The sequence below is a fragment of the Cebidichthys violaceus genome, unplaced genomic scaffold (genome assembly GCF_023349555.1).
Source record: "Cebidichthys violaceus isolate CVI_PGR_0920_01 unplaced genomic scaffold, fCebVio1.0.p SCAF_32, whole genome shotgun sequence".
NCBI lineage: Eukaryota > Metazoa > Chordata > Actinopteri > Perciformes > Stichaeidae > Cebidichthys > Cebidichthys violaceus.
In genome coordinates, this window is record NW_027176506.1 from 1764210 (window position 1) to 1791869 (window position 27660).

At 47.7% G+C, this 27660-nt stretch overlaps 44 non-coding genes and 1 pseudogene across 44 annotated transcripts; all 45 read right to left on the bottom strand.

Annotated features, from left to right (window-relative positions):
• Nucleotides 1-425: 425 nt before the first annotated feature.
• On the bottom strand, nt 426-589 carry LOC137882928 (U1 spliceosomal RNA). The gene has a single exon (XR_011104345.1). It is a non-coding gene; the product is annotated as a U1 spliceosomal RNA (small nuclear RNA).
• A 672-nt stretch (nt 590-1261) lies between these two features.
• On the bottom strand, nt 1262-1452 carry LOC137882998 (U2 spliceosomal RNA). The gene has a single exon (XR_011104411.1). It is a non-coding gene; the product is annotated as a U2 spliceosomal RNA (small nuclear RNA).
• Nucleotides 1453-1631: 179 nt separating this feature from the next.
• Nucleotides 1632-1746, bottom strand: LOC137883150 (U5 spliceosomal RNA). The gene has a single exon (XR_011104543.1). It is a non-coding gene; the product is annotated as a U5 spliceosomal RNA (small nuclear RNA).
• A 496-nt stretch (nt 1747-2242) lies between these two features.
• Nucleotides 2243-2406, bottom strand: LOC137882939 (U1 spliceosomal RNA). The gene has a single exon (XR_011104356.1). It is a non-coding gene; the product is annotated as a U1 spliceosomal RNA (small nuclear RNA).
• Nucleotides 2407-3078: 672 nt separating this feature from the next.
• LOC137882831 (U2 spliceosomal RNA) lies at nt 3079-3269 on the bottom strand. The gene has a single exon (XR_011104251.1). It is a non-coding gene; the product is annotated as a U2 spliceosomal RNA (small nuclear RNA).
• A 179-nt stretch (nt 3270-3448) lies between these two features.
• On the bottom strand, nt 3449-3563 carry LOC137882615 (U5 spliceosomal RNA). Its single transcript, XR_011104046.1, has one exon. It is a non-coding gene; the product is annotated as a U5 spliceosomal RNA (small nuclear RNA).
• A 496-nt stretch (nt 3564-4059) lies between these two features.
• On the bottom strand, nt 4060-4223 carry LOC137882746 (U1 spliceosomal RNA). The gene has a single exon (XR_011104170.1). It is a non-coding gene; the product is annotated as a U1 spliceosomal RNA (small nuclear RNA).
• A 673-nt stretch (nt 4224-4896) lies between these two features.
• Nucleotides 4897-5087, bottom strand: LOC137882883 (U2 spliceosomal RNA). Its single transcript, XR_011104302.1, has one exon. It is a non-coding gene; the product is annotated as a U2 spliceosomal RNA (small nuclear RNA).
• Nucleotides 5088-5266: 179 nt separating this feature from the next.
• LOC137883151 (U5 spliceosomal RNA) lies at nt 5267-5381 on the bottom strand. The gene has a single exon (XR_011104544.1). It is a non-coding gene; the product is annotated as a U5 spliceosomal RNA (small nuclear RNA).
• Nucleotides 5382-5877: 496 nt separating this feature from the next.
• LOC137882682 (U1 spliceosomal RNA) lies at nt 5878-6041 on the bottom strand. Its single transcript, XR_011104109.1, has one exon. It is a non-coding gene; the product is annotated as a U1 spliceosomal RNA (small nuclear RNA).
• Nucleotides 6042-6714: 673 nt separating this feature from the next.
• LOC137882852 (U2 spliceosomal RNA) lies at nt 6715-6905 on the bottom strand. The gene has a single exon (XR_011104272.1). It is a non-coding gene; the product is annotated as a U2 spliceosomal RNA (small nuclear RNA).
• A 179-nt stretch (nt 6906-7084) lies between these two features.
• LOC137883153 (U5 spliceosomal RNA) lies at nt 7085-7199 on the bottom strand. The gene has a single exon (XR_011104546.1). It is a non-coding gene; the product is annotated as a U5 spliceosomal RNA (small nuclear RNA).
• A 496-nt stretch (nt 7200-7695) lies between these two features.
• Nucleotides 7696-7859, bottom strand: LOC137882782 (U1 spliceosomal RNA). The gene has a single exon (XR_011104206.1). It is a non-coding gene; the product is annotated as a U1 spliceosomal RNA (small nuclear RNA).
• Nucleotides 7860-8532: 673 nt separating this feature from the next.
• On the bottom strand, nt 8533-8723 carry LOC137882853 (U2 spliceosomal RNA). Its single transcript, XR_011104273.1, has one exon. It is a non-coding gene; the product is annotated as a U2 spliceosomal RNA (small nuclear RNA).
• Nucleotides 8724-8902: 179 nt separating this feature from the next.
• On the bottom strand, nt 8903-9017 carry LOC137882531 (U5 spliceosomal RNA). Its single transcript, XR_011103967.1, has one exon. It is a non-coding gene; the product is annotated as a U5 spliceosomal RNA (small nuclear RNA).
• A 496-nt stretch (nt 9018-9513) lies between these two features.
• On the bottom strand, nt 9514-9677 carry LOC137882662 (U1 spliceosomal RNA). The gene has a single exon (XR_011104089.1). It is a non-coding gene; the product is annotated as a U1 spliceosomal RNA (small nuclear RNA).
• Nucleotides 9678-10349: 672 nt separating this feature from the next.
• On the bottom strand, nt 10350-10540 carry LOC137882945 (U2 spliceosomal RNA). The gene has a single exon (XR_011104361.1). It is a non-coding gene; the product is annotated as a U2 spliceosomal RNA (small nuclear RNA).
• A 179-nt stretch (nt 10541-10719) lies between these two features.
• On the bottom strand, nt 10720-10835 carry LOC137882634 (U5 spliceosomal RNA). The gene has a single exon (XR_011104064.1). It is a non-coding gene; the product is annotated as a U5 spliceosomal RNA (small nuclear RNA).
• Nucleotides 10836-11331: 496 nt separating this feature from the next.
• Nucleotides 11332-11495, bottom strand: LOC137882951 (U1 spliceosomal RNA). The gene has a single exon (XR_011104367.1). It is a non-coding gene; the product is annotated as a U1 spliceosomal RNA (small nuclear RNA).
• Nucleotides 11496-12168: 673 nt separating this feature from the next.
• On the bottom strand, nt 12169-12359 carry LOC137882832 (U2 spliceosomal RNA). The gene has a single exon (XR_011104252.1). It is a non-coding gene; the product is annotated as a U2 spliceosomal RNA (small nuclear RNA).
• A 189-nt stretch (nt 12360-12548) lies between these two features.
• Nucleotides 12549-12653, bottom strand: LOC137883160 (U5 spliceosomal RNA; annotated as a pseudogene).
• Nucleotides 12654-13149: 496 nt separating this feature from the next.
• On the bottom strand, nt 13150-13313 carry LOC137882963 (U1 spliceosomal RNA). Its single transcript, XR_011104378.1, has one exon. It is a non-coding gene; the product is annotated as a U1 spliceosomal RNA (small nuclear RNA).
• A 672-nt stretch (nt 13314-13985) lies between these two features.
• Nucleotides 13986-14176, bottom strand: LOC137882833 (U2 spliceosomal RNA). The gene has a single exon (XR_011104253.1). It is a non-coding gene; the product is annotated as a U2 spliceosomal RNA (small nuclear RNA).
• A 179-nt stretch (nt 14177-14355) lies between these two features.
• Nucleotides 14356-14470, bottom strand: LOC137883141 (U5 spliceosomal RNA). Its single transcript, XR_011104535.1, has one exon. It is a non-coding gene; the product is annotated as a U5 spliceosomal RNA (small nuclear RNA).
• Nucleotides 14471-14966: 496 nt separating this feature from the next.
• LOC137882974 (U1 spliceosomal RNA) lies at nt 14967-15130 on the bottom strand. The gene has a single exon (XR_011104389.1). It is a non-coding gene; the product is annotated as a U1 spliceosomal RNA (small nuclear RNA).
• A 673-nt stretch (nt 15131-15803) lies between these two features.
• LOC137883014 (U2 spliceosomal RNA) lies at nt 15804-15994 on the bottom strand. The gene has a single exon (XR_011104426.1). It is a non-coding gene; the product is annotated as a U2 spliceosomal RNA (small nuclear RNA).
• Nucleotides 15995-16173: 179 nt separating this feature from the next.
• On the bottom strand, nt 16174-16288 carry LOC137882616 (U5 spliceosomal RNA). Its single transcript, XR_011104047.1, has one exon. It is a non-coding gene; the product is annotated as a U5 spliceosomal RNA (small nuclear RNA).
• A 496-nt stretch (nt 16289-16784) lies between these two features.
• On the bottom strand, nt 16785-16948 carry LOC137882683 (U1 spliceosomal RNA). Its single transcript, XR_011104110.1, has one exon. It is a non-coding gene; the product is annotated as a U1 spliceosomal RNA (small nuclear RNA).
• A 673-nt stretch (nt 16949-17621) lies between these two features.
• On the bottom strand, nt 17622-17812 carry LOC137882914 (U2 spliceosomal RNA). The gene has a single exon (XR_011104332.1). It is a non-coding gene; the product is annotated as a U2 spliceosomal RNA (small nuclear RNA).
• Nucleotides 17813-17991: 179 nt separating this feature from the next.
• Nucleotides 17992-18106, bottom strand: LOC137883154 (U5 spliceosomal RNA). The gene has a single exon (XR_011104547.1). It is a non-coding gene; the product is annotated as a U5 spliceosomal RNA (small nuclear RNA).
• A 496-nt stretch (nt 18107-18602) lies between these two features.
• LOC137882986 (U1 spliceosomal RNA) lies at nt 18603-18766 on the bottom strand. The gene has a single exon (XR_011104400.1). It is a non-coding gene; the product is annotated as a U1 spliceosomal RNA (small nuclear RNA).
• Nucleotides 18767-19439: 673 nt separating this feature from the next.
• On the bottom strand, nt 19440-19630 carry LOC137882915 (U2 spliceosomal RNA). Its single transcript, XR_011104333.1, has one exon. It is a non-coding gene; the product is annotated as a U2 spliceosomal RNA (small nuclear RNA).
• Nucleotides 19631-19809: 179 nt separating this feature from the next.
• LOC137883155 (U5 spliceosomal RNA) lies at nt 19810-19924 on the bottom strand. Its single transcript, XR_011104548.1, has one exon. It is a non-coding gene; the product is annotated as a U5 spliceosomal RNA (small nuclear RNA).
• A 496-nt stretch (nt 19925-20420) lies between these two features.
• Nucleotides 20421-20584, bottom strand: LOC137882999 (U1 spliceosomal RNA). Its single transcript, XR_011104412.1, has one exon. It is a non-coding gene; the product is annotated as a U1 spliceosomal RNA (small nuclear RNA).
• Nucleotides 20585-21257: 673 nt separating this feature from the next.
• Nucleotides 21258-21448, bottom strand: LOC137882896 (U2 spliceosomal RNA). Its single transcript, XR_011104315.1, has one exon. It is a non-coding gene; the product is annotated as a U2 spliceosomal RNA (small nuclear RNA).
• Nucleotides 21449-21627: 179 nt separating this feature from the next.
• Nucleotides 21628-21742, bottom strand: LOC137883166 (U5 spliceosomal RNA). Its single transcript, XR_011104557.1, has one exon. It is a non-coding gene; the product is annotated as a U5 spliceosomal RNA (small nuclear RNA).
• Nucleotides 21743-22238: 496 nt separating this feature from the next.
• On the bottom strand, nt 22239-22402 carry LOC137883010 (U1 spliceosomal RNA). Its single transcript, XR_011104423.1, has one exon. It is a non-coding gene; the product is annotated as a U1 spliceosomal RNA (small nuclear RNA).
• Nucleotides 22403-23075: 673 nt separating this feature from the next.
• Nucleotides 23076-23266, bottom strand: LOC137883039 (U2 spliceosomal RNA). Its single transcript, XR_011104450.1, has one exon. It is a non-coding gene; the product is annotated as a U2 spliceosomal RNA (small nuclear RNA).
• Nucleotides 23267-23444: 178 nt separating this feature from the next.
• On the bottom strand, nt 23445-23559 carry LOC137882654 (U5 spliceosomal RNA). Its single transcript, XR_011104083.1, has one exon. It is a non-coding gene; the product is annotated as a U5 spliceosomal RNA (small nuclear RNA).
• Nucleotides 23560-24055: 496 nt separating this feature from the next.
• LOC137883022 (U1 spliceosomal RNA) lies at nt 24056-24219 on the bottom strand. The gene has a single exon (XR_011104434.1). It is a non-coding gene; the product is annotated as a U1 spliceosomal RNA (small nuclear RNA).
• A 673-nt stretch (nt 24220-24892) lies between these two features.
• On the bottom strand, nt 24893-25083 carry LOC137882976 (U2 spliceosomal RNA). The gene has a single exon (XR_011104391.1). It is a non-coding gene; the product is annotated as a U2 spliceosomal RNA (small nuclear RNA).
• Nucleotides 25084-25262: 179 nt separating this feature from the next.
• On the bottom strand, nt 25263-25377 carry LOC137883072 (U5 spliceosomal RNA). Its single transcript, XR_011104471.1, has one exon. It is a non-coding gene; the product is annotated as a U5 spliceosomal RNA (small nuclear RNA).
• Nucleotides 25378-25873: 496 nt separating this feature from the next.
• LOC137882553 (U1 spliceosomal RNA) lies at nt 25874-26037 on the bottom strand. The gene has a single exon (XR_011103988.1). It is a non-coding gene; the product is annotated as a U1 spliceosomal RNA (small nuclear RNA).
• Nucleotides 26038-26710: 673 nt separating this feature from the next.
• LOC137882854 (U2 spliceosomal RNA) lies at nt 26711-26901 on the bottom strand. Its single transcript, XR_011104274.1, has one exon. It is a non-coding gene; the product is annotated as a U2 spliceosomal RNA (small nuclear RNA).
• A 178-nt stretch (nt 26902-27079) lies between these two features.
• On the bottom strand, nt 27080-27194 carry LOC137882571 (U5 spliceosomal RNA). The gene has a single exon (XR_011104004.1). It is a non-coding gene; the product is annotated as a U5 spliceosomal RNA (small nuclear RNA).
• Between the last annotated feature and the right edge of the window lie 466 nt (nt 27195-27660).

A 27660-nucleotide genomic window follows, 5' to 3' on the forward strand; every position in this document is an offset into this window, starting at 1 on the left:
TTGACGTGCCCTGTTCCAAATCCAAAGCCACACCCCTGCCCACATCTTAAAGAGGGCAATATTCTCCAATGTACTATTTCCTTCCCTCCAATCAAAAGCACAAATCTCGCTGTGTTATTTTTTCTTCATTTCACTGTTGATTCAGAGCTGGAAATTTCCCCCAGCAGTCAGGGCTGATGTATACAGTGATTTGAGGCTGGGAGCACAGTCCTGGTGCAGTTCTTTCAATGGGGCATAGCAGTGGCTGCTGCTTGGCACACCTGTCCAAGCCCTCCATGGTCAAGCACCATGGTCTAGTTAGGGACATCTTTCTTCCTTTTCACAAACGCCCAGGACTCGGCTACAGGAATCGACAAGCGGAATAGCAGCATGTTGAGGTCCATGTCCGTCTACCAACCGTGTGATATTTTTTTCAACTTAAAAATCAGGGGAGAGCGCGAACGCAGTCCCCCACTACCAGAAATTATGCAGTCGAGATTCCCACATTTGGGGAATTCGCAGTGGTCAGCACAACCGGAGTGCAATGGTTGAGCCTCGCCCTGGGTGAACCACCTTCTTGATCATGGTATCTTCCCTGCCAGGTAAGTATGAGTTGGAAGACACAGAGACAGGGGTGGCATTCCCAGACACAGTACTCTGGATGAAGGTTCCCAGATGGCATAATCCCAGAGTCAGCATTAGCTTCCCTTGGCAAGCTGTTTCTGCTTCTGAGAAAGCAAACACAGCCCAGCAACCAAACGAAAATCTAAGCATGCTAACAATGGAAGGATCTTCGGAACACATTTCTCCCACAAAGAAGGAAAATATCGGTGAGGAGAACACGCAATCATTTTAGGCCCATCCAAAAAGCCACACCCACTTCTCTCGGCAAACCCGGGCAATTTGCATTACTCAACACACAGCTTCACAGCATACAACAGACACTGCTGCACAGCTACGCTTGCACTTTTCTGGACAATCTGCAAACGAAATAGAGCCTACAAAATGACATCACCCACAATCTGACTCGGAGGACGGAAATTAGCATTCAGAGCTGGAAATTTCCTCAAGCAGTCAGGGCTGATGTATACAAAGATTTGAGGCTGGGAGCACAGTGTTGTTCCACAAAGGGCCTCGGAAGGGAGTAAACAGGGCCTTTGTTTGCCACAAGTCCCGGCCTTGAAGACAGACAGCGACTGTGACTCGCATCGTTCATTTCAGAGTCAAATCAATCAACAGACTGATCCATTTAGATTGGTGTTTGGTTGTCCACAAGGCATTTAAAGAGTGCACTGTTCCCGGCAATGCTGCAATACCGGGTCAATGCGTGGAGTGAACGGAGCAATCCCCTTTTTCATCTCCCAATGCTAAAAATCTGCTTAATACATTATCCTCATATAGAGGACATATCAGATATTAAACTGATAAGAACAGATACTACACTTGATCTTAGCCAAAAGGCCGAGAAGCGATGAGCCCCAACTGTTTGCTTCCTGAGGCAACCTCCTGACACATTTCTCCCTTGTCGTGGTGCAGTTCATTCAATGGGTCATGGCAGTGGCTGCTGCTTTGCACACCCGTCCAAACCCTCCATAGTCAAGCACCTTGGTCTAGTTAAGGACAGCTGTCTTTCTTTTCACAAGTGTACAAGGCTCAGCCAAACGGCAAAGCCTGCCAAAAATAGGTTTAACTCATTGGTGTTCCTCTCCACGGAAGTCTTTAGTAAAAGGCGAAAGACTTGTGCGTTATGAAGAGAAACCAAAGCAAGTACAGCACTCTTGTCGAGAGCAGCTGAAGACCCTAGTCGTCCCAGTCAAAACGCTCATGGTAAGCCTGAGTTGACGTGCCCTGTTCCAAATCCAAAGCCACACCCCTGCCCACATCTTAAAGAGGGCAATATTCTCCAATATACTATTTCCTTCCCTCCATTCAAAAGCACAAATCTCGCTGTGTTATTTTTTCTTCATTTCACTGTTGATTCAGAGCTGGAAATTTCCCCCAGCAGTCAGGGCTGATGTATACAGTGATTTGAGGCTGGCAGCACAGTCCTGGTGCAGTTCTTTCAATGGTGCATAGCAGTGGCTGCTGCTTGGCACACCTGTCCAAGCCCTCCATGGTCAAGCACCATGGTCTAGTTAAGGACATCTTTCTTCCTTTTCACAAACGCCCAGGACTCGGCTACAGGAATCGGCAAGCGGAATAGCAGCATGTTGAGGTCCATGTCCGTCTACCAACCGGGTGATATTTTTTTCAACTTAAAAATCAGGGGAGAGCGCGAACGCAGTCCCCCACTACCAGAAATTATGCAGTCGAGATTCCCACATTTGGGGAATTCGCAGTGGTCAGCACAACCGGAGTGCAATGGTTGAGCCTCGCCCTGGGTGAACCACCTTCTTGATCATGGTATCTTCCCTGCCAGGTAAGTATGAGTTGGAAGACACAGAGACAGGGGTGGCATTCCCAGACACAGTACTCTGGATGAAGGTTCCCAGATGGCATAATCCCAGAGTCAGCATTAGCTTCCCTTGGCAAGCTGTTTCTGCTTCTGAGAAAGCAAACACAGCCCAGCAACCAAACGAAAATCTAAGCATGCTAACAATGGAAGGATCTTCGGAACACATTTCTCCCACAAAGAAGGAAAATATCGGTGAGGAGAACACGCAATCATTTTAGGCCCATCCAAAAAGCCACACCCACTTCTCTCGGCAAACCCGGGCAATTTGCATTACTCAACACACAGCTTCACAGCATACAACAGACACTGCTGCACAGCTACGCTTGCACTTTTCTGGACAATCTGCAAACGAAATAGAGCCTACAAAATGACATCACCCACAATCTGACACGGAGGACGGAAATTAGCATTCAGAGCTGGAAATTTCCTCAAGCAGTCAGGGCTGATGTATACAAAGATTTGAGGCTGGGAGCACAGTGTTGTTCCACAAAGGGCCTCGGAAGGGAGTAAACAGGGCCTTTGTTTGCCACAAGTCCCGGCCTTGAAGACAGACAGCGACTGTGACTCGCGTCGTTCATTTCAGAGTCAAATCAATCAACAGACTGATCCATTTAGATTGGTGTTTGGTTGTCCACAAGGCATTTAAAGAGTGCACTGTTCCCGGCAATGCTGCAATACCGGGTCAATGCGTGGAGTGAACGGAGCAAGCCCCTTTTTCATCTCCCAATGCTAAAAATCTGCTTAATACATTATCCTCATATAGAGGACATATCAGATATTAAACTGATAAGAACAGATACTACACTTGATCTTAGCCAAAAGGCCGAGAAGCGATGAGCCCCAACTGTTTGCTTCCTGAGGCAACCTCCTGACACATTTCTCCCTTGTCGTGGTGCAGTTCATTCAATGGGTCATGGCAGTGGCTGCTGCTTTGCACACCCGTCCAAACCCTCCATAGTCAAGCACCTTGGTCTAGTTAAGGACAGCTGTCTTTCTTTTCACAAGTGTACAAGGCTCAGCCGAACGGCAAAGTCTGCCAAAAATAGGTTTAACTCATTGGTGTTCCTCTCCACGGAAGTCTTTAGTAAAAGGCGAAAGAGTTGTGCGTCATGAAGAGAAACCAAAGTAAGTACAGCACTCTTGTCGAGAGCAGCTGAAGACCCTAGTCCTCCCAGTCAAAACGCTCATGGTAAGCCTGAGTTGACGTGCCCTGTTCCAAATCCAAAGCCACACCCCTGCCCACATCTTAAAGAGGGCAATATTCTCCAATGTACTATTTCCTTCCCTCCATTCAAAAGCACAAATCTCGCTGTGTTATTTTTTCTTCATTTCACTGTTGATTCAGAGCTGGAAATTTCCCCCAGCAGTCAGGGCTGATGTATACAGTGATTTGAGGCTGGCAGCACAGGCCTGGTGCAGTTCTTTCAATGGAGTATAGCAGTGGCTGCTGCTTGGCACACCTGTCCAAGCCCTCCATGGTCAAGCACCATGGTCTAGTTAAGGACATCTTTCTTCCTTTTCACAAACGCCCAGGACTCGGCTACAGGAATCGGCAAGCCGAATAGCAGCATGTTGAGGTCCATGTCCGTCTACCAACCGTGTGATATTTTTTTCAACTTAAAAATCAGGGGAGAGCGCGAACGCAGTCCCCCACTACCAGAAATTATGCAGCTGAGATTCCCACATTTGGGGAATTCGCAGTGGTCAGCACAACCGGAGTGCAATGGTTGAGCCTCACCCTGGGTGAACCACCTTCTTGATCACGGTATCTTCCCTGCCAGGTAAGTATGAGTTGGAAGACACAGAGACAGGGGTGGCATTCCCAGACACAGTACTCTGGATGACGGTTCCCAGATGGCATAATCCCAGAGTCAGCATTAGCTTCCCTTGGCAAGCTGTTTCTGCTTCTGAGAAAGCAAACACAGCCCAGCAACCAAACGAAAATCTAAGCATGCTAACAATGGAAGGATCTTCGGAACACATTTCTCCCACAAAGAAGGGAAAATATCGGTGAGGAGAACACGCAATCATTTTAGGCCCATCCAAAAAGCCACACCCACTTCTCTCGGCAAACCCGGGCAATTTGCATTACTCAACACACAGCTTCACAGCATACAACAGACACTGCTGCACAGCTACGCTTGCACTTTTCTGGACAATCTGCAAACGAAATAGAGCCTACAAAATGACATCACCCACAATCTGACTCGGAGGACGGAAATTAGCATTCAGAGCTGGAAATTTCCTCAAGCAGTCAGGGCTGATGTATACAGTGATTTGAGGCTGGGAGCACAGTGTTGTTCCACAAAGGGCCTCGGTAAGGAGTAAACAGGGCCTTTGTTTGCCACAAGTCCCGGCCTTGAAGACAGACAGCGACTGTGACTCGCGTCGTTCATTTCAGAGTCAAATCAATCAACAGACTGATCCATTTAGATTGGTGTTTGGTTGTCCACAAGGCATTTAAAGACTGCACCGTTCCCGGCAATGCTGCAATACCGGGTCAATGCGTGGAGTGAACGGAGCAAGCCCCTTTTTCATCTCCCAATGCTAAAAATCTGCTTAATACATTATCCTCATATAGAGGACATATCAGATATTAAACTGATAAGAACAGATACTACACTTGATCTTAGCCAAAAGGCCGAGAAGCGATGAGCCCCAACTGTTTGCTTCCTGAGGCAACCTCCTGACACATTTCTCCCTTGTCGTGGTGCAGTTCATTCAATGGGTCATGGCAGTGGCTGCTGCTTTGCACACCCGTCCAAACCCTCCATAGTCAAGCACCTTGGTCTAGTTAAGGACAGCTGTCTTTCTTTTCACAAGTGTACAAGGCTCAGCCAAACGGCAAAGCCTGCCAAAAATAGGTTTAACTCATTGGTGTTCCTCTCCACGGAAGTCTTTAGTAAAAGGCGAAAGACTTGTGCGTTATGAAGAGAAACCAAAGCAAGTACAGCACTCTTGTCGAGAGCAGCTGAAGACCCTAGTCGTCCCAGTCAAAACGCTCATGGTAAGCCTGAGTTGACGTGCCCTGTTCCAAATCCAAAGCCACACCCCTGCCCACATCTTAAAGAGGGCAATATTCTCCAATATACTATTTCCTTCCCTCCATTCAAAAGCACAAATCTCGCTGTGTTATTTTTTCTTCATTTCACTGTTGATTCAGAGCTGGAAATTTCCCCCAGCAGTCAGGGCTGATGTATACAGTGATTTGAGGCTGGCAGCACAGTCCTGGTGCAGTTCTTTCAATGGTGCATAGCAGTGGCTGCTGCTTGGCACACCTGTCCAAGCCCTCCATGGTCAAGCACCATGGTCTAGTTAAGGACATCTTTCTTCCTTTTCACAAACGCCCAGGACTCGGCTACAGGAATCGGCAAGCGGAATAGCAGCATGTTGAGGTCCATGTCCGTCTACCAACCGGGTGATATTTTTTTCAACTTAAAAATCAGGGGAGAGCGCGAACGCAGTCCCCCACTACCAGAAATTATGCAGTCGAGATTCCCACATTTGGGGAATTCGCAGTGGTCAGTGCAACCGGAGTGCAATGGTTGAGCCTCGCCCTGGGTGAACCACCTTCTTGATCATGGTATCTTCCCTGCCAGGTAAGTATGAGCTAGAAGACACAAAGACAGGGGTGGCATTCCCAGACACAGTACTCTGGATGACGGTTCCCAGATGGCATAATCCCAGAGTCAGCATTAGCTTCCCTTGGCAAGCTGTTTCTGCTTCTGAGAAAGCAAACACAGCCCAGCAACCAAACGAAAATCTAAGCATGCTAACAATGGAAGGATCTTCGGAACACATTTCTCCCACAAAGAAGGGAAAATATCGGTGAGGAGAACACGCAATCATTTTAGGCCCATCCAAAAAGCCACACCCACTTCTCTCGGCAAACCCGGGCAATTTGCATTACTCAACACACAGCTTCACAGCATACAACAGACACTGCTGCACAGCTACGCTTGCACTTTTCTGGACAATCTGCAAACGAAATCGAGCCTACAAAATGACATCACCCACAATCTGACTCGGAGGACGGAAATTAGCATTCAGAGCTGGAAATTTCCCCAAGCAGTCAGGGCTGATGTATACAGTGATTTGAGGCTGGGAGCACAGTGTTGTTCCACAAAGGGCCTCGGTAAGGAGTAAACAGGGCCTTTGTTTGCCACAAGTCCCGGCCTTGAAGACAGACAGCGACTGTGACTCGCGTCGTTCATTTCAGAGTCAAATCAATCAATAGACTGATCCATTTAGATTGGTGTTTGGTTGTCCACAAGGCATTTAAAGAGTGCACCGTTCCCGGCAATGCTGCAATACCGGGTCAATGCGTGGAGTGAACGGAGCAAGCCCCTTTTTCATCTCCCAATGCTAAAAATCTGCTTAATACATTATCCTCATATAGAGGACATATCAGATATTAAACTGATAAGAACAGATACTACACTTGATCTTAGCCAAAAGGCCGAGAAGCGATGAGCCCCAACTGTTTGCTTCCTGAGGCAACCTCCTGACACATTTCTCCCTTGTCGTGGTGCAGTTCATTCAATGGGTCATGGCAGTGGCTGCTGCTTTGCACACCCGTCCAAACCCTCCATAGTCAAGCACCTTGGTCTAGTTAAGGACAGCTGTCTTTCTTTTCACAAGTGTACAAGGCTCAGCCAAACGGCAAAGCCTGCCAAAAATAGGTTTAACTCATTGGTGTTCCTCTCCACGGAAGTCTTTAGTAAAAGGCGAAAGACTTGTGCGTTATGAAGAGAAACCAAAGCAAGTACAGCACTCTTGTCGAGAGCAGCTGAAGACCCTAGTCGTCCCAGTCAAAACGCTCATGGTAAGCCTGAGTTGACGTGCCCTGTTCCAAATCCAAAGCCACACCCCTGCCCACATCTTAAAGAGGGCAATATTCTCCAATATACTATTTCCTTCCCTCCATTCAAAAGCACAAATCTCGCTGTGTTATTTTTTCTTCATTTCACTGTTGATTCAGAGCTGGAAATTTCCCCCAGCAGTCAGGGCTGATGTATACAGTGATTTGAGGCTGGCAGCACAGTCCTGGTGCAGTTCTTTCAATGGTGCATAGCAGTGGCTGCTGCTTGGCACACCTGTCCAAGCCCTCCATGGTCAAGCACCATGGTCTAGTTAAGGACATCTTTCTTCCTTTTCACAAACGCCCAGGACTCGGCTACAGGAATCGGCAAGCGGAATAGCAGCATGTTGAGGTCCATGTCCGTCTACCAACCGGGTGATATTTTTTTCAACTTAAAAATCAGGGGAGAGCGCGAACGCAGTCCCCCACTACCAGAAATTATGCAGTCGAGATTCCCACATTTGTGGAATTCGCAGTGGTCAGTGCAACCGGAGTGCAATGGTTGAGCCTCGCCCTGGGTGAACCACCTTCTTGATCATGGTATCTTCCCTGCCAGGTAAGTATGAGTTGGAAGACACAGAGACAGGGGTGGCATTCCCAGACACAGTACTCTGGATGACGGTTCCCAGATGGCATAATCCCAGAGTCAGCATTAGCTTCCCTTGGCAAGCTGTTTCTGCTTCTGAGAAAGCAAACACAGCCCAGCAACCAAACGAAAATCTAAGCATGCTAACAATGGAAGGATCTTCGGAACACATTTCTCCCACAAAGAAGGGAAAATATCGGTGAGGAGAACACGCAATCATTTTAGGCCCATCCAAAAAGCCACACCCACTTCTCTCGGCAAACCCGGGCAATTTGCATTACTCAACACACAGCTTCACAGCATACAACAGACACTGCTGCACAGCTACGCTTGCACTTTTCTGGACAATCTGCAAACGAAATAGAGCCTACAAAATGACATCACCCACAATCTGACTCGGAGGACGGAAATTAGCATTCAGAGCTGGAAATTTCCCCAAGCAGTCAGGGCTGATGTATACAGTGATTTGAGGCTGGGAGCACAGTGTTGTTCCACAAAGGGCCTCGGTAAGGAGTAAACAGGGCCTTTGTTTGCCACAAGTCCCGGCCTTGAAGACAGACAGCGACTGTGACTCGCGTCGTTCATTTCAGAGTCAAATCAATCAACAGACTGACCCATTTAGATTGGTGTTTGGTTGTCCACAAGGCATTTAAAGAGTGCACCGTTCCCGGCAATGCTGCAATACCGGGTCAATGCGTGGAGTGAACGGAGCAAGCCCCTTTTTCATCTCCCAATGCTAAAAATCTGCTTAATACATTATCCTCATATAGAGGACATATCAGATATTAAACTGATAAGAACAGATACTACACTTGATCTTAGCCAAAAGGCCGAGAAGCGATGAGCCCCAACTGTTTGCTTCCTGAGGCAACCTCCTGACACATTTCTCCCTTGTCGTGGTGCAGTTCATTCAATGGGTCATGGCAGTGGCTGCTGCTTTGCACACCCGTCCAAACCCTCCATAGTCAAGCACCTTGGTCTAGTTAAGGACAGCTGTCTTTCTTTTCACAAGTGTACAAGGCTCAGCCAAACGGCAAAGCCTGCCAAAAATAGGTTTAACTCATTGGTGTTCCTCTCCACGGAAGTCTTTAGTAAAAGGCGAAAGACTTGTGCGTTACGAAGAGAAACCAAAGTAAGTACAGCACTCTTGTCGAGAGCAGCTGAAGACCCTAGTCGTCCCAGTCAAAACGCTCATGGTAAGCCTGAGTTGACGTGCCCTGTTCCAAATCCAAAGCCACACCCCTGCCCACATCTTAAAGAGGGCAATATTCTCCAATGTACTATTTCCTTCCCTCCAATCAAAAGCACAAATCTCGCTGTGTTATTTTTTCTTCATTTCACTGTTGATTCAGAGCTGGAAATTTCCCCCAGCAGTCAGGGCTGATGTATACAGTGATTTGAGGCTGGGAGCACAGTCCTGGTGCAGTTATTTCAATGGGGCATAGCAGTGGCTGCTGCTTGGCACACCTGTCCAAGCCCTCCATGGTCAAGCACCATGGTCTAGTTAGGGACATCTTTCTTCCTTTTCACAAACGCCCAGGACTCGGCTACAGGAATCGGCAAGCCGAATAGCAGCATGTTGAGGTCCATGTCCGTCTACCAACCGTGTGATATTTTTTTCAACTTAAAAATCAGGGGAGAGCGCGAACGCAGTCCCCCACTACCAGAAATTATGCAGTCGAGATTCCCACATTTGGGGAATTCGCAGTGGTCAGCACAACCGGAGTGCAATGGTTGAGCCTCGCCCTGGGTGAACCACATTCTTGATCATGGTATCTTCCCTGCCAGGTAAGTATGAGTTGGAAGACACAGAGACAGGGGTGGCATTCCCAGACACAGTACTCTGGATGAAGGTTCCCAGATGGCATAATCCCAGAGTCAGCATTAGCTTCCCTTGGCAAGCTGTTTCTGCTTCTGAGAAAGCAAACACAGCCCAGCAACCAAACGAAAATCTAAGCATGCTAACAATGGAAGGATCTTCGGAACACATTTCTCCCACAAAGAAGGAAAATATCGGTGAGGAGAACACGCAATCATTTTAGGCCCATCCAAAAAGCCACACCCACTTCTCTCGGCAAACCCGGGCAATTTGCATTACTCAACACACAGCTTCACAGCATACAACAGACACTGCTGCACAGCTACGCTTGCACTTTTCTGGACAATCTGCAAACGAAATAGAGCCTACAAAATGACATCACCCACAATCTGACTCGGAGGACGGAAATTAGCATTCAGAGCTGGAAATTTCCTCAAGCAGTCAGGGCTGATGTATACAGTGATTTGAGGCTGGGAGCACAGTGTTGTTCCACAAAGGGCCTCGGTAAGGAGTAAACAGGGCCTTTGTTTGCCACAAGTCCCGGCCTTGAAGACAGACAGCGAATGTGACTCGCGTCATTCATTTCAGAGTCAAATCAATCAACAGACTGATCCATTTAGATTGGTGTTTGGTTGTCCACAAGGCATTTAAAGAGTGCACCGTTCCAGGCAATGCTGCAATACCGGGTCAATGCGTGGAGTGAACGGAGCAAGCCCCTTTTTCATCTCCCAATGCTAAAAATCTGCTTAATACATTATCCTCATATAGAGGACATATCAGATATTAAACTGATAAGAACAGATACTACACTTGATCTTAGCCAAAAGGCCGAGAAGCGATGAGCCCCAACTGTTTGCTTCCTGAGGCAACTTCCTGACACATTTCTCCCTTGTCGTGGTGCAGTTCATTCAATGGGTCATGGCAGTGGCTGCTGCTTTGCACACCCGTCCAAACCCTCCATAGTCAAGCACCTTGGTCTAGTTAAGGACAGCTGTCTTTCTTTTCACAAGTGTACAAGGCTCAGCCAAACGGCAAAGCCTGCCAAAAATAGGTTTAACTCATTGGTGTTCCTCTCCACGGAAGTCTTTAGTAAAAGGCGAAAAGACTTGTGCGTTACGAAGAGAAACCAAAGTAAGTACAGCACTCTTGTCGAGAGCAGCTGAAGACCCTAGTCGTCCCAGTCAAAACGCTCATGGTAAGCCTGAGTTGACGTGCCCTGTTCCAAATCCAAAGCCACACCCCTGCCCACATCTTAAAGAGGGCAATATTCTCCAATGTACTATTTCCTTCCCTCCAATCAAAAGCACAAATCTCGCTGTGTTATTTTTTCTTCATTTCACTGTTGATTCAGAGCTGGAAATTTCCCCCAGCAGTCAGGGCTGATGTATACAGTGATTTGAGGCTGGGAGCACAGTCCTGGTGCAGTTCTTTCAATGGGGCATAGCAGTGGCTGCTGCTTGGCACACCTGTCCAAGCCCTCCATGGTCAAGCACCATGGTCTAGTTAGGGACATCTTTCTTCCTTTTCACAAACGCCCAGGACTCGGCTACAGGAATCGACAAGCGGAATAGCAGCATGTTGAGGTCCATGTCCGTCTACCAACCGTGTGATATTTTTTTCAACTTAAAAATCAGGGGAGAGCGCGAACGCAGTCCCCCACTACCAGAAATTATGCAGTCGAGATTCCCACATTTGGGGAATTCGCAGTGGTCAGCACAACCGGAGTGCAATGGTTGAGCCTCGCCCTGGGTGAACCACCTTCTTGATCATGGTATCTTCCCTGCCAGGTAAGTATGAGTTGGAAGACACAGAGACAGGGGTGGCATTCCCAGACACAGTACTCTGGATGAAGGTTCCCAGATGGCATAATCCCAGAGTCAGCATTAGCTTCCCTTGGCAAGCTTTTTTCTGCTTCTGAGAAAGCAAACACAGCCCAGCAACCAAACGAAAATCTAAGCATGCTAACAATGGAAGGATCTTCGGAACACATTTCTCCCACAAAGAAGGAAAATATCGGTGAGGAGAACACGCAATCATTTTAGGCCCATCCAAAAAGCCACACCCACTTCTCTCGGCAAACCCGGGCAATTTGCATTACTCAACACACAGCTTCACAGCATACAACAGACACTGCTGCACAGCTACGCTTGCACTTTTCTGGACAATCTGCAAACGAAATAGAGCCTACAAAATGACATCACCCACAATCTGACTCGGAGGACGGAAATTAGCATTCAGAGCTGGAAATTTCCTCAAGCAGTCAGGGCTGATGTATACAAAGATTTGAGGCTGGGAGCACAGTGTTGTTCCACAAAGGGCCTCGGAAGGGAGTAAACAGGGCCTTTGTTTGCCACAAGTCCCGGCCTTGAAGACAGACAGCGACTGTGACTCGCATCGTTCATTTCAGAGTCAAATCAATCAACAGACTGATCCATTTAGATTGGTGTTTGGTTGTCCACAAGGCATTTAAAGAGTGCACTGTTCCCGGCAATGCTGCAATACCGGGTCAATGCGTGGAGTGAACGGAGCAAGCCCCTTTTTCATCTCCCAATGCTAAAAATCTGCTTAATACATTATCCTCATATAGAGGACATATCAGATATTAAACTGATAAGAACAGATACTACACTTGATCTTAGCCAAAAGGCCGAGAAGCGATGAGCCCCAACTGTTTGCTTCCTGAGGCAACCTCCTGACACATTTCTCCCTTGTCGTGGTGCAGTTCATTCAATGGGTCATGGCAGTGGCTGCTGCTTTGCACACCCGTCCAAACCCTCCATAGTCAAGCACCTTGGTCTAGTTAAGGACAGCTGTCTTTCTTTTCACAAGTGTACAAGGCTCAGCCGAACGGCAAAGCCTGCCAAAAATAGGTTTAACTCATTGGTGTTCCTCTCCACGGAAGTCTTTAGTAAAAGGCGAAAGACTTGTGCGTTATGAAGAGAAACCAAAGCAAGTACAGCACTCTTGTCGAGAGCAGCTGAAGACCCTAGTCGTCCCAGTCAAAACGCTCATGGTAAGCCTGAGTTGACGTGCCCTGTTCCAAATCCAAAGCCACACCCCTGCCCACATCTTAAAGAGGGCAATATTCTCCAATATACTATTTCCTTCCCTCCATTCAAAAGCACAAATCTCGCTGTGTTATTTTTTCTTCATTTCACTGTTGATTCAGAGCTGGAAATTTCCCCCAGCAGTCAGGGCTGATGTATACAGTGATTTGAGGCTGGCAGCACAGTCCTGGTGCAGTTCTTTCAATGGTGCATAGCAGTGGCTGCTGCTTGGCACACCTGTCCAAGCCCTCCATGGTCAAGCACCATGGTCTAGTTAAGGACATCTTTCTTCCTTTTCACAAACGCCCAGGACTCGGCTACAGGAATCGGCAAGCGGAATAGCAGCATGTTGAGGTCCATGTCCGTCTACCAACCGGGTGATATTTTTTTCAACTTAAAAATCAGGGGAGAGCGCGAACGCAGTCCCCCACTACCAGAAATTATGCAGTCGAGATTCCCACATTTGGGGAATTCGCAGTGGTCAGCACAACCGGAGTGCAATGGTTGAGCCTCGCCCTGGGTGAACCACCTTCTTGATCATGGTATCTTCCCTGCCAGGTAAGTATGAGTTGGAAGACACAGAGACAGGGGTGGCATTCCCAGACACAGTACTCTGGATGAAGGTTCCCAGATGGCATAATCCCAGAGTCAGCATTAGCTTCCCTTGGCAAGCTGTTTCTGCTTCTGAGAAAGCAAACACAGCCCAGCAACCAAACGAAAATCTAAGCATGCTAACAATGGAAGGATCTTCGGAACACATTTCTCCCACAAAGAAGGAAAATATCGGTGAGGAGAACACGCAATCATTTTAGGCCCATCCAAAAAGCCACACCCACTTCTCTCGGCAAACCCGGGCAATTTGCATTACTCAACACACAGCTTCACAGCATACAACAGACACTGCTGCACAGCTACGCTTGCACTTTTCTGGACAATCTGCAAACGAAATAGAGCCTACAAAATGACATCACCCACAATCTGACACGGAGGACGGAAATTAGCATTCAGAGCTGGAAATTTCCTCAAGCAGTCAGGGCTGATGTATACAAAGATTTGAGGCTGGGAGCACAGTGTTGTTCCACAAAGGGCCTCGGAAGGGAGTAAACAGGGCCTTTGTTTGCCACAAGTCCCGGCCTTGAAGACAGACAGCGACTGTGACTCGCGTCGTTCATTTCAGAGTCAAATCAATCAACAGACTGATCCATTTAGATTGGTGTTTGGTTGTCCACAAGGCATTTAAAGAGTGCACTGTTCCCGGCAATGCTGCAATACCGGGTCAATGCGTGGAGTGAACGGAGCAAGCCCCTTTTTCATCTCCCAATGCTAAAAATCTGCTTAATACATTATCCTCATATAGAGGACATATCAGATATTAAACTGATAAGAACAGATACTACACTTGATCTTAGCCAAAAGGCCGAGAAGCGATGAGCCCCAACTGTTTGCTTCCTGAGGCAACCTCCTGACACATTTCTCCCTTGTCGTGGTGCAGTTCATTCAATGGGTCATGGCAGTGGCTGCTGCTTTGCACACCCGTCCAAACCCTCCATAGTCAAGCACCTTGGTCTAGTTAAGGACAGCTGTCTTTCTTTTCACAAGTGTACAAGGCTCAGCCAAACGGCAAAGCCTGCCAAAAATAGGTTTAACTCATTGGTGTTCCTCTCCACGGAAGTCTTTAGTAAAAGGCGAAAGACTTGTGCGTCATGAAGAGAAACCAAAGTAAGTACAGCACTCTTGTCGAGAGCAGCTGAAGACCCTAGTCGTCCCAGTCAAAACGCTCATGGTAAGCCTGAGTTGACGTGCCCTGTTCCAAATCCAAAGCCACACCCCTGCCCACATCTTAAAGAGGGCAATATTCTCCAATGTACTATTTCCTTCCCTCCAATCAAAAGCACAAATCTCGCTGTGTTATTTTTTCTTCATTTCACTGTTGATTCAGAGCTGGAAATTTCCCCCAGCAGTCAGGGCTGATGTATACAGTGATTTGAGGCTGGGAGCACAGTCCTGGTGCAGTTATTTCAATGGGGCATAGCAGTGGCTGCTGCTTGGCACACCTGTCCAAGCCCTCCATGGTCAAGCACCATGGTCTAGTTAAGGACATCTTTCTTCCTTTTCACAAACGCCCAGGACTCGGCTACAGGAATCGGCAAGCGGAATAGCAGCATGTTGAGGTCCATGTCCGTCTACCAACCGGGTGATATTTTTTTCAACTTAAAAATCAGGGGAGAGCGCGAACGCAGTCCCCCACTACCAGAAATTATGCAGTCGAGATTCCCACATTTGGGGAATTCGCAGTGGTCAGCACAACCGGAGTGCAATGGTTGAGCCTCGCCCTGGGTGAACCACCTTCTTGATCATGGTATCTTCCCTGCCAGGTAAGTATGAGTTGGAAGACACAGAGACAGGGGTGGCATTCCCAGACACAGTACTCTGGATGACGGTTCCCAGATGGCATAATCCCAGAGTCAGCATTAGCTTCCCTTGGCAAGCTGTTTCTGCTTCTGAGAAAGCAAACACAGCCCAGCAACCAAACGAAAATCTAAGCATGCTAACAATGGAAGGATCTTCGGAACACATTTCTCCCACAAAGAAGGGAAAATATCGGTGAGGAGAACACGCAATCATTTTAGGCCCATCCAAAAAGCCACACCCACTTCTCTCGGCAAACCCGGGCAATTTGCATTACTCAACACACAGCTTCACAGCATACAACAGACACTGCTGCACAGCTACGCTTGCACTTTTCTGGACAATCTGCAAACGAAATAGAGCCTACAAAATGACATCACCCACAATCTGACTCGGAGGACGGAAATTAGCATTCAGAGCTGGAAATTTCCCCAAGCAGTCAGGGCTGATGTATACAGTGATTTGAGGCTGGGAGTACAGTGTTGTTCCACAAAGGGCCTCGGTAAGGAGTAAACAGGGCCTTTGTTTGCCACAAGTCCCGGCCTTGAAGACAGACAGCGACTGTGACTCGCGTCGTTCATTTCAGAGTCAAATCAATCAACAGACTGAGCCATTTAGATTGGTGTTTGGTTGTCCACAAGGCATTTGAAGAGTGCACCGTTCCCGGCAACGCTGCAATACCGGGTCAATGCGTGGAGTGAACGAAGCAAGCCCCTTTTTCATCTCCCAATGCTAAAAATCTGCTTAATACATTATCCTCATATAGAGGACATATCAGATATTAGACTGATAAGAACAGATACTACACTTGATCTTAGCCAAAAGGCCGAGAAGCGATGAGCCCCAACTGTTTGCTTCCTGAGGCAACCTCCTGACACATTTCTCCCTTGTCGTGGTGCAGTTCATTCAATGGGTCATGGCAGTGGCTGCTGCTTTGCACACCCGTCCAAACCCTCCATAGTCAAGCACCTCGGTCTAGTTAAGGACAGCTGTCTTTCTTTTCACAAGTGTACAAGGCTCAGCCGAACGGCAAAGTCTGCCAAAAATAGGTTTAACTCATTGGTGTTCCTCTCCACGGAAGTCTTTAGTAAAAGGCGAAAGAGTTGTGCGTCATGAAGAGAAACCAAAGTAAGTACAGCACTCTTGTCGAGAGCAGCTGAAGACCCTAGTCCTCCCAGTCAAAACGCTCATGGTAAGCCTGAGTTGACGTGCCCTGTTCCAAATCCAAAGCCACACCCCTGCCCACATCTTAAAGAGGGCAATATTCTCCAATGTACTATTTCCTTCCCTCCATTCAAAAGCACAAATCTCGCTGTGTTATTTTTTCTTCATTTCACTGTTGATTCAGAGCTGGAAATTTCCCCCAGCAGTCAGGGCTGATGTATACAGTGATTTGAGGCTGGCAGCACAGTCCTGGTGCAGTTCTTTCAATGGTGCATAGCAGTGGCTGCTGCTTGGCACACCTGTCCAAGCCCTCCATGGTCAAGCACCATGGTCTAGTTAAGGACATCTTTCTTCCTTTTCACAAACGCCCAGGACTCGGCTACAGGAATCGGCAAGCGGAATAGCAGCATGTTGAGGTCCATGTCCGTCTACCAACCGGGTGATATTTTTTTCAACTTAAAAATCAGGGGAGAGCGCGAACGCAGTCCCCCACTACCAGAAATTATGCAGTCGAGATTCCCACATTTGGGGAATTCGCAGTGGTCAGTGCAACCGGAGTGCAATGGTTGAGCCTCGCCCTGGGTGAACCACCTTCTTGATCATGGTATCTTCCCTGCCAGGTAAGTATGAGCTAGAAGACACAAAGACAGGGGTGGCATTCCCAGACACAGTACTCTGGATGACGGTTCCCAGATGGCATAATCCCAGAGTCAGCATTAGCTTCCCTTGGCAAGCTGTTTCTGCTTCTGAGAAAGCAAACACAGCCCAGCAACCAAACGAAAATCTAAGCATGCTAACAATGGAAGGATCTTCGGAACACATTTCTCCCACAAAGAAGGGAAAATATCGGTGAGGAGAACACGCAATCATTTTAGGCCCATCCAAAAAGCCACACCCACTTCTCTCGGCAAACCCGGGCAATTTGCATTACTCAACACACAGCTTCACAGCATACAACAGACACTGCTGCACAGCTACGCTTGCACTTTTCTGGACAATCTGCAAACGAAATAGAGCCTACAAAATGACATCACCCACAATCTGACTCGGAGGACGGAAATTAGCATTCAGAGCTGGAAATTTCCCCAAGCAGTCAGGGCTGATGTATACAGTGATTTGAGGCTGGGAGCACAGTGTTGTTCCACAAAGGGCCTCGGTAAGGAGTAAACAGGGCCTTTGTTTGCCACAAGTCCCGGCCTTGAAGACAGACAGCGACTGTGACTCGCGTCGTTCATTTCAGAGTCAAATCAATCAACAGACTGATCCATTTAGATTGGTGTTTGGTTGTCCACAAGGCATTTAAAGAGTGCACCGTTCCCGGCAATGCTGCAATACCGGGTCAATGCGTGGAGTGAACGGAGCAAGCCCTTTTTTCATCTCCCAATGCTAAAAATCTGCTTAATACATTATCCTCATATAGAGGACATATCAGATATTAAACTGATAAGAACAGATACTACACTTGATCTTAGCCAAAAGGCCGAGAAGCGATGAGCCCCAACTGTTTGCTTCCTGAGGCAACCTCCTAACACATTTCTCCCTTGTCGTGGTGCAGTTCATTCAATGGGTCATGGCAGTGACTGCTGCTTTGCACACCCGTCCAAACCCTCCATAGTCAAGCACCTTGGTCTAGTTAAGGACAGCTGTCTTTCTTTTCACAAGTGTACAAGGCTCAGCCAAACGGCAAAGCCTGCCAAAAATAGGTTTAACTCATTGGTGTTCCTCTCCACGGAAGTCTTTAGTAAAAGGCGAAAGACTTGTGCGTTATGAAGAGAAACCAAAGCAAGTACAGCACTCTTGTCGAGAGCAGCTGAAGACCCTAGTCGTCCCAGTCAAAACGCTCATGGTAAGCCTGAGTTGACGTGCCCTGTTCCAAATCCAAAGCCACACCCCTGCCCACATCTTAAAGAGGGCAATATTCTCCAATATACTATTTCCTTCCCTCCATTCAAAAGCACAAATCTCGCTGTGTTATTTTTTCTTCATTTCACTGTTGATTCAGAGCTGGAAATTTCCCCCAGCAGTCAGGGCTGATGTATACAGTGATTTGAGGCTGGGAGCACAGTCCTGGTGCAGTTATTTCAATGGGGCATAGCAGTGGCTGCTGCTTGGCACACCTGTCCAAGCCCTCCATGGTCAAGCACCATGGTCTAGTTAAGGACATCTTTCTTCCTTTTCACAAACGCCCAGGACTCGGCTACAGGAATCGGCAAGCGGAATAGCAGCATGTTGAGGTCCATGTCCGTCTACCAACCGGGTGATATTTTTTTCAACTTAAAAATCAGGGGAGAGCGCGAACGCAGTCCCCCACTACCAGAAATTATGCAGTCGAGATTCCCACATTTGGGGAATTCGCAGTGGTCAGCACAACCGGAGTGCAATGGTTGAGCCTCGCCCTGGGTGAACCACCTTCTTGATCATGGTATCTTCCCTGCCAGGTAAGTATGAGTTGGAAGACACAGAGACAGGGGTGGCATTCCCAGACACAGTACTCTGGATGACGGTTCCCAGATGGCATAATCCCAGAGTCAGCATTAGCTTCCCTTGGCAAGCTGTTTCTGCTTCTGAGAAAGCAAACACAGCCCAGCAACCAAACGAAAATCTAAGCATGCTAACAATGGAAGGATCTTCGGAACACATTTCTCCCACAAAGAAGGGAAAATATCGGTGAGGAGAACACGCAATCATTTTAGGCCCATCCAAAAAGCCACACCCACTTCTCTCGGCAAACCCGGGCAATTTGCATTACTCAACACACAGCTTCACAGCATACAACAGACACTGCTGCACAGCTACGCTTGCACTTTTCTGGACAATCTGCAAACGAAATAGAGCCTACAAAATGACATCACCCACAATCTGACTCGGAGGACGGAAATTAGCATTCAGAGCTGGAAATTTCCCCAAGCAGTCAGGGCTGATGTATACAGTGATTTGAGGCTGGGAGCACAGTGTTGTTCCACAAAGGGCCTCGGTAAGGAGTAAACAGGGCCTTTGTTTGCCACAAGTCCCGGCCTTGAAGACAGACAGCGACTGTGACTCGCGTCGTTCATTTCAGAGTCAAATCAATCAACAGACTGAGCCATTTAGATTGGTGTTTGGTTGTCCACAAGGCATTTAAAGAGTGCACCGTTCCCGGCAATGCTGCAATACCGGGTCAATGCGTGGAGTGAACGGAGCAAGCCCTTTTTTCATCTCCCAATGCTAAAAATCTGCTTAATACATTATCCTCATATAGAGGACATATCAGATATTAAACTGATAAGAACAGATACTACACTTGATCTTAGCCAAAAGGCCGAGAAGCGATGAGCCCCAACTGTTTGCTTCCTGAGGCAACCTCCTAACACATTTCTCCCTTGTCGTGGTGCAGTTCATTCAATGGGTCATGGCAGTGACTGCTGCTTTGCACACCCGTCCAAACCCTCCATAGTCAAGCACCTTGGTCTAGTTAAGGACAGCTGTCTTTCTTTTCACAAGTGTACAAGGCTCAGCCAAACGGCAAAGCCTGCCAAAAATAGGTTTAACTCATTGGTGTTCCTCTCCACGGAAGTCTTTAGTAAAAGGCGAAAGACTTGTGCGTTATGAAGAGAAACCAAAGCAAGTACAGCACTCTTGTCGAGAGCAGCTGAAGACCCTAGTCGTCCCAGTCAAAACGCTCATGGTAAGCCTGAGTTGACGTGCCCTGTTCCAAATCCAAAGCCACACCCCTGCCCACATCTTAAAGAGGGCAATATTCTCCAATATACTATTTCCTTCCCTCCATTCAAAAGCACAAATCTCGCTGTGTTATTTTTTCTTCATTTCACTGTTGATTCAGAGCTGGAAATTTCCCCCAGCAGTCAGGGCTGATGTATACAGTGATTTGAGGCTGGGAGCACAGTCCTGGTGCAGTTATTTCAATGGGGCATAGCAGTGGCTGCTGCTTGGCACACCTGTCCAAGCCCTCCATGGTCAAGCACCATGGTCTAGTTAAGGACATCTTTCTTCCTTTTCACAAACGCCCAGGACTCGGCTACAGGAATCGGCAAGCGGAATAGCAGCATGTTGAGGTCCATGTCCGTCTACCAACCGGGTGATATTTTTTTCAACTTAAAAATCAGGGGAGAGCGCGAACGCAGTCCCCCACTACCAGAAATTATGCAGTCGAGATTCCCACATTTGGGGAATTCGCAGTGGTCAGCACAACCGGAGTGCAATGGTTGAGCCTCGCCCTGGGTGAACCACCTTCTTGATCATGGTATCTTCCCTGCCAGGTAAGTATGAGTTGGAAGACACAGAGACAGGGGTGGCATTCCCAGACACAGTACTCTGGATGACGGTTCCCAGATGGCATAATCCCAGAGTCAGCATTAGCTTCCCTTGGCAAGCTGTTTCTGCTTCTGAGAAAGCAAACACAGCCCAGCAACCAAACGAAAATCTAAGCATGCTAACAATGGAAGGATCTTCGGAACACATTTCTCCCACAAAGAAGGGAAAATATCGGTGAGGAGAACACGCAATCATTTTAGGCCCATCCAAAAAGCCACACCCACTTCTCTCGGCAAACCCGGGCAATTTGCATTACTCAACACACAGCTTCACAGCATACAACAGACACTGCTGCACAGCTACGCTTGCACTTTTCTGGACAATCTGCAAACGAAATAGAGCCTACAAAATGACATCACCCACAATCTGACTCGGAGGACGGAAATTAGCATTCAGAGCTGGAAATTTCCCCAAGCAGTCAGGGCTGATGTATACAGTGATTTGAGGCTGGGAGCACAGTGTTGTTCCACAAAGGGCCTCGGTAAGGAGTAAACAGGGCCTTTGTTTGCCACAAGTCCCGGCCTTGAAGACAGACAGCGACTGTGACTCGCGTCGTTCATTTCAGAGTCAAATCAATCAACAGACTGAGCCATTTAGATTGGTGTTTGGTTGTCCACAAGGCATTTAAAGAGTGCACCGTTCCCGGCAATGCTGCAATACCGGGTCAATGCGTGGAGTGAACGGAGCAAGCCCCTTTTTCATCTCCCAATGCTAAAAATCTGCTTAATACATTATCCTCATATAGAGGACATATCAGATATTAGACTGATAAGAACAGATACTACACTTGATCTTAGCCAAAAGGCCGAGAAGCGATGAGCCCCAACTGTTTGCTTCCTGAGGCAACCTCCTGACACATTTCTCCCTTGTCGTGGTGCAGTTCATTCAATGGGTCATGGCAGTGGCTGCTGCTTTGCACACCCGTCCAAACCCTCCATAGTCAAGCACCTTGGTCTAGTTAAGGACAGCTGTCTTTCTTTTCACAAGTGTACAAGGCTCAGCCAAACGGCAAAGCCTGCCAAAAATAGGTTTAACTCATTGGTGTTCCACTCCACGGAAGTCTTTAGTAAAAGGCGAAAGACTTGTGCGTTATGAAGAGAAACCAAAGTAAGTACAGCACTCTTGTCGAGAGCAGCTGAAGACCCTAGTCGTCCCAGTCAAAACGCTCATGGTAAGCCTGAGTTGACGTGCCCTGTTCCAAATCCAAAGCCACACCCCTGCCCACATCTTAAAGAGGGCAATATTCTCCAATGTACTATTTCCTTCCCTCCAATCAAAAGCACAAATCTCGCTGTGTTATTTTTTCTTCATTTCACTGTTGATTCAGAGCTGGAAATTTCCCCCAGCAGTCAGGGCTGATGTATACAGTGATTTGAGGCTGGGAGCACAGTCCTGGTGCAGTTCTTTCAATGGGGCATAGCAGTGGCTGCTGCTTGGCACACCTGTCCAAGCCCTCCATGGTCAAGCACCATGGTCTAGTTAGGGACATCTTTCTTCCTTTTCACAAACGCCCAGGACTCAGCTACAGGAATCGGCAAGCCGAATAGCAGCATGTTGAGGTCCATGTCCGTCTACCAACCGTGTGATATTTTTTTCAACTTAAAAATCAGGGGAGAGCGCGAACGCAGTCCCCCACTACCAGAAATTATGCAGTCGAGATTCCCACATTTGGGGAATTCGCAGTGGTCAGCACAACCGGAGTGCAATGGTTGAGCCTCGCCCTGGGTGAACCACCTTCTTGATCATGGTATCTTCCCTGCCAGGTAAGTATGAGTTGGAAGACACAGAGACAGGGGTGGCATTCCCAGACACAGTACTCTGGATGACGGTTCCCAGATGGCATAATCCCAGAGTCAGCATTAGCTTCCTTTGGCAAGCTGTTTCTGCTTCTGAGAAAGCAAACACAGCCCAGCAACCAAACGAAAATCTAAGCATGCTAACAATGGAAGGATCTTCGGAACACATTTCTCCCACAAAGAAGGGAAAATATCGGTGAGGAGAACACGCAATCATTTTAGGCCCATCCAAAAAGCCACACCCACTTCTCTCGGCAAACCTGGGCAATTTGCATTACTCAACACACAGCTTCACAGCATACAACAGACACTGCTGCACAGCTACGCTTGCACTTTTCTGGACAATCTGCAAACGAAATAGAGCCTACAAAATGACATCACCCACAATCTGACTCGGAGGACGGAAATTAGCATTCAGAGCTGGAAATTTCCCCAAGCAGTCAGGGCTGATGTATACAGTGATTTGAGGCTGGGAGCACAGTGTTGTTCCACAAAGGGCCTCGGTAAGGAGTAAACAGGGCCTTTGTTTGCCACAAGTCCCGGCCTTGAAGACAGACAGCGACTGTGACTCGCGTCGTTCATTTCAGAGTCAAATCAATCAACAGACTGATCCATTTAGATTGGTGTTTGGTTGTCCACAAGGCATTTAAAGAGTGCACCGTTCCAGGCAACGCTGCAATACCGGGTCAATGTGTGGAGTGAACGGAGCAAGCCCCTTTTTCATCTCCCAATGCTAAAAATCTGCTTAATACATTATCCTCATATAGAGGACATATCAGATATTAAACTGATAAGAACAGATACTACACTTGATCTTAGCCAAAAGGCCGAGAAGCGATGAACCCCAACTGTTTGCTTCCTGAGGCAACCTCCTGACACATTTCTCCCTTGTCGTGGTGCAGTTCATTCAATGGGTCATGGCAGTGGCTGCTGCTTTGCACACCCGTCCAAACCCTCCATAGTCAAGCACCTTGGTCTAATTAAGGACAGCTGTTTTTCTTTTCACAAGTGTACAAGGCTCAGCCAAACGGCAAAGCCTGCCAAAATAGCTTTAACTCATTGGTGTTCCTCTCCACAGAAGTCTTTAGTAAAAGGCGAAAGACTTGCGCATTATGAAGAGAAACCAAAGTAAGTACAGCACTCTTGTCGAGAGCAGCTGAAGACCCTAGTCGTCATAGTCAAAACGCTCATGGTAAGCCTGAGTTGACGTGCCCTGTTCCAAATCCAAAGCCACACCCCTGCCCACATCTTAAAGAGGGCAATATTCTCCAATGTACTATTTCCTTCCCTCCATTCAAAAGCACAAATCTCGCTGTGTTATTTTTTCTTCATTTCACTGTTGATTCAGAGCTGGAAATTTCCCCCAGCAGTCAGGGCTGATGTATACAGTGATTTGAGGCTGGCAGCACAGTCCTGGTGCAGTTCTTTCAATGGGGCATAGCAGTGGCTGCTGCTTGGCACACCTGTCCAAGCCCTCCATGGTCAAGCACCATGGTCTAGTTAAGGACATCTTTCTTCCTTTTCACAAACGCCCAGGACTCGGCTACAGGAATCGGCAAGCGGAATAGCAGCATGTTGAGGTCCATGTCCGTCTACCAACGGGTGATATTTTTTTCAACTTAAAAAATCAGGGGAGAGCGCGAACGCAGTCCCCCACTACCAGAAATTATGCAGTCGAGATTCCCACATTTGGGGAATTCGCAGTGGTCAGCACAACCGGAGTGCAATGGTTGAGCCTCGCCCTGGGTGAACCACCTTCTTGATCATGGTATCTTCCCTGCCAGGTAAGTATGAGTTGGAAGACACAGAGACAGGGGTGGCATTCCCAGACACAGTACTCTGGATGACGGTTCCCAGATGGCATAATCCCAGAGTCAGCATTAGCTTCCCTTGGCAAGCTGTTTCTGCTTCTGAGAAAGCAAACACAGCCCAGCAACCAAACGAAAATCTAAGCATGCTAACAATGGAAGGATCTTCGGAACACATTTCTCCCACAAAGAAGGGAAAATATCGGTGAGGAGAACACGCAATCATTTTAGGCCCATCCAAAAAGCCACACCCACTTCTCTCGGCAAACCCGGGCAATTTGCATTACTCAACACACAGCTTCACAGCATACAACAGACACTGCTGCACAGCTACGCTTGCACTTTTCTGGACAATCTGCAAACGAAATAGAGCCTACAAAATGACATCACCCACAATCTGACTCGGAGGACGGAAATTAGCATTCAGAGCTGGAAATTTCCCCAAGCAGTCAGGGCTGATGTATACAGTGATTTGAGGCTGGGAGCACAGTGTTGTTCCACAAAGGGCCTCGGTAAGGAGTAAACAGGGCCTTTGTTTGCCACAAGTCCCGGCCTTGAAGACAGACAGCGACTGTGACTCGCGTCGTTCATTTCAGAGTCAAATCAATCAACAGACTGATCCATTTAGATTGGTGTTTGGTTGTCCACAAGGCATTTAAAGAGTGCACCGTTCCAGGCAATGCTGCAATACCGGGTCAATGCGTGGAGTGAACGGAGCAAGCCCCTTTTTCATCTCCCAATGCTAAAAATCTGCTTAATACATTATCCTCATATAGAGGACATATCAGATATTAAACTGATAAGAACAGATACTACACTTGATCTTAGCCAAAAGGCCGAGAAGCAATGAGCCCCAACTGTTTGCTTCCTGAGGCAACCTCCTGACACATTTCTCCCTTGTCGTGGTGCAGTTCATTCAATGGGTCATGGCAGTGGCTGCTGCTTTGCACACCCGTCCAAACCCTCCATAGTCAAGCACCTTGGTCTAGTTAAGGACACCTGTCTTTCTTTTCACAAGTGTACAAGGCTCAGCCAAATGGCAAAGCCTGCCAAAAATAGGTTTAACTCATTGGTGTTCCTCTCCACGGAAGTCTTTAGTAAAAGGCGAAAGACTTGTGCGTTATGAAGAGAAACCAAAGTAAGTACAGCACTCTTGTCGAGAGCAGCTGAAGACCCTAGTCGTCCCAGTCAAAACGCTCATGGTAAGCCTGAGTTGACGTGCCCTGTTCCAAATCCAAAGCCACACCCCTGCCCACATCTTAAAGAGGGCAATATTCTCCAATGTACTATTTCCTTCCCTCCAATCAAAAGCACAAATCTCACTGTGTTGTTTTTTCTTCATTTCACTGTTGATTCAGAGCTGGAAATTTCCCCCAGCAGTCAGGGCTGATGTATACAGTGATTTGAGGCTGGGAGCACAGTCCTGGTGCAGTTCTTTCAATGGGGCATAGCAGTGGCTGCTGCTTGGCACACCTGTCCAAGCCCTCCATGGTCAAGCACCATGGTCTAGTTAAGGACATCTTTCTTCCTTTTCACAAACGCCCAGGACTCGGCTACAGGAATCGGCAAGCGGAATAGCAGCATGTTGAGGTCCATGTCCATCTACCAACCGTGTGATATTTTTTTCAACTTAAAAACCAGGGGAGAGCGCGAACGCAGTCCCCCACTATCAGAAATTATGCAGTCGAGATTCCCACATTTGGGGAATTCGCAGTGGTCAGCACAACCGGAGTGCAATGGTTGAGCCTCGCCCTGGGTGAACCACCTTCTTGATCATGGTATCTTCCCTGCCAGGTAAGTATGAGTTGGAAGACACAGAGACAGGGGTGGCATTCCCAGACACAGTACTCTGGATGACGGTTCCCAGATGGCATAATCCCAGAGTCAGCATTAGCTTCCCTTGGCAAGCTGTTTCTGCTTCTGAGAAAGCAAACACAGCCCAGCAACCAAACGAAAATCTAAGCATGCTAACAATGGAAGGATCTTCGGAACACATTTCTCCCACAAAGAAGGGAAAATATCGGTGAGGAGAACACGCAATCATTTTAGGCCCATCCAAAAAGCCACACCCACTTCTCTCGGCAAACCCGGGCAATTTGCATTACTCAACACACAGCTTCACAGCATACAACAGACACTGCTGCACAGCTACGCTTGCACTTTTCTGGACAATCTGCAAACGAAATAGAGCCTACAAAATGACATCACCCACAATCTGACTCGGAGGACGGAAATTAGCATTCAGAGCTGGAAATTTCCCCAAGCAGTCAGGGCTGATGTATACAGTGATTTGAGGCTGGGAGCACAGTGTTGTTCCACAAAGGGCCTCGGTAAGGAGTAAACAGGGCCTTTGTTTGCCACAAGTCCCGGCCTTGAAGACAGACAGCGACTGTGACTCGCGTCGTTCATTTCAGAGTCAAATCAATCAACAGACTGATCCATTTAGATTGGTGTTTGGTTGTCCACAAGGCATTTAAAGAGTGCACCGTTCCCGGCAATGCTGCAATACCGGGTCAATGCGTGGAGTGAACGGAGCAAGCCCCTTTTTCATCTCCCAATGCTAAAAATCTGCTTAATACATTATCCTCATATAGAGGACATATCAGATATTAAACTGATAAGAACAGATACTACACTTGATCTTAGCCAAAAGGCCGAGAAGCGATGAGCCCCAACTGTTTGCTTCCTGAGGCAACCTCCTGACACATTTCTCCCTTGTCGTGGTGCAGTTCATTCAATGGGTCATGGCAGTGGCTGCTGCTTTGCACACCCGTCCAAACCCTCCATAGTCAAGCACCTTGGTCTAGTTAAGGACAGCTGTTTTTCTTTTCACAAGTGTACAAGGCTCAGCCAAACGGCAAAGCCTGCCAAAATAGCTTTAACTCATTGGTGTTCCTCTCCACGGAAGTCTTTAGTAAAAGGCGAAAGACTTGTGCGTTATGAAGAGAAACCAAAGTAAGTACAGCACTCTTGTCGAGAGCAGCTGAAGACCCTAGTCGTCCCAGTCAAAACGCTCATGGTAAGCCTGAGTTGACGTGCCCTGTTCCAAATCCAAAGCCACACCCCTGCCCACATCTTAAAGAGGGCAATATTCTCCAATGTACTATTTCCTTCCCTCCAATCAAAAGCACAAATCTCGCTGTGTTATTTTTTCTTCATTTCACTGTTGATTCAGAGCTGGAAATTTCCCCCAGCAGTCAGGGCTGATGTATACAGTGATTTGAGGCTGGGAGCACAGTCCTGGTGCAGTTCTTTCAATGGGGCATAGCAGTGGCTGCTGCTTGGCACACCTGTCCAAGCCCTCCATGGTCAAGCACCATGGTCTAGTTAAGGACATCTTTCTTCCTTTTCACAAACGCCCAGGACTCGGCTACAGGAATCGGCAAGCGGAATAGCAGCATGTTGAGGTCCATGTCCGTCTACCA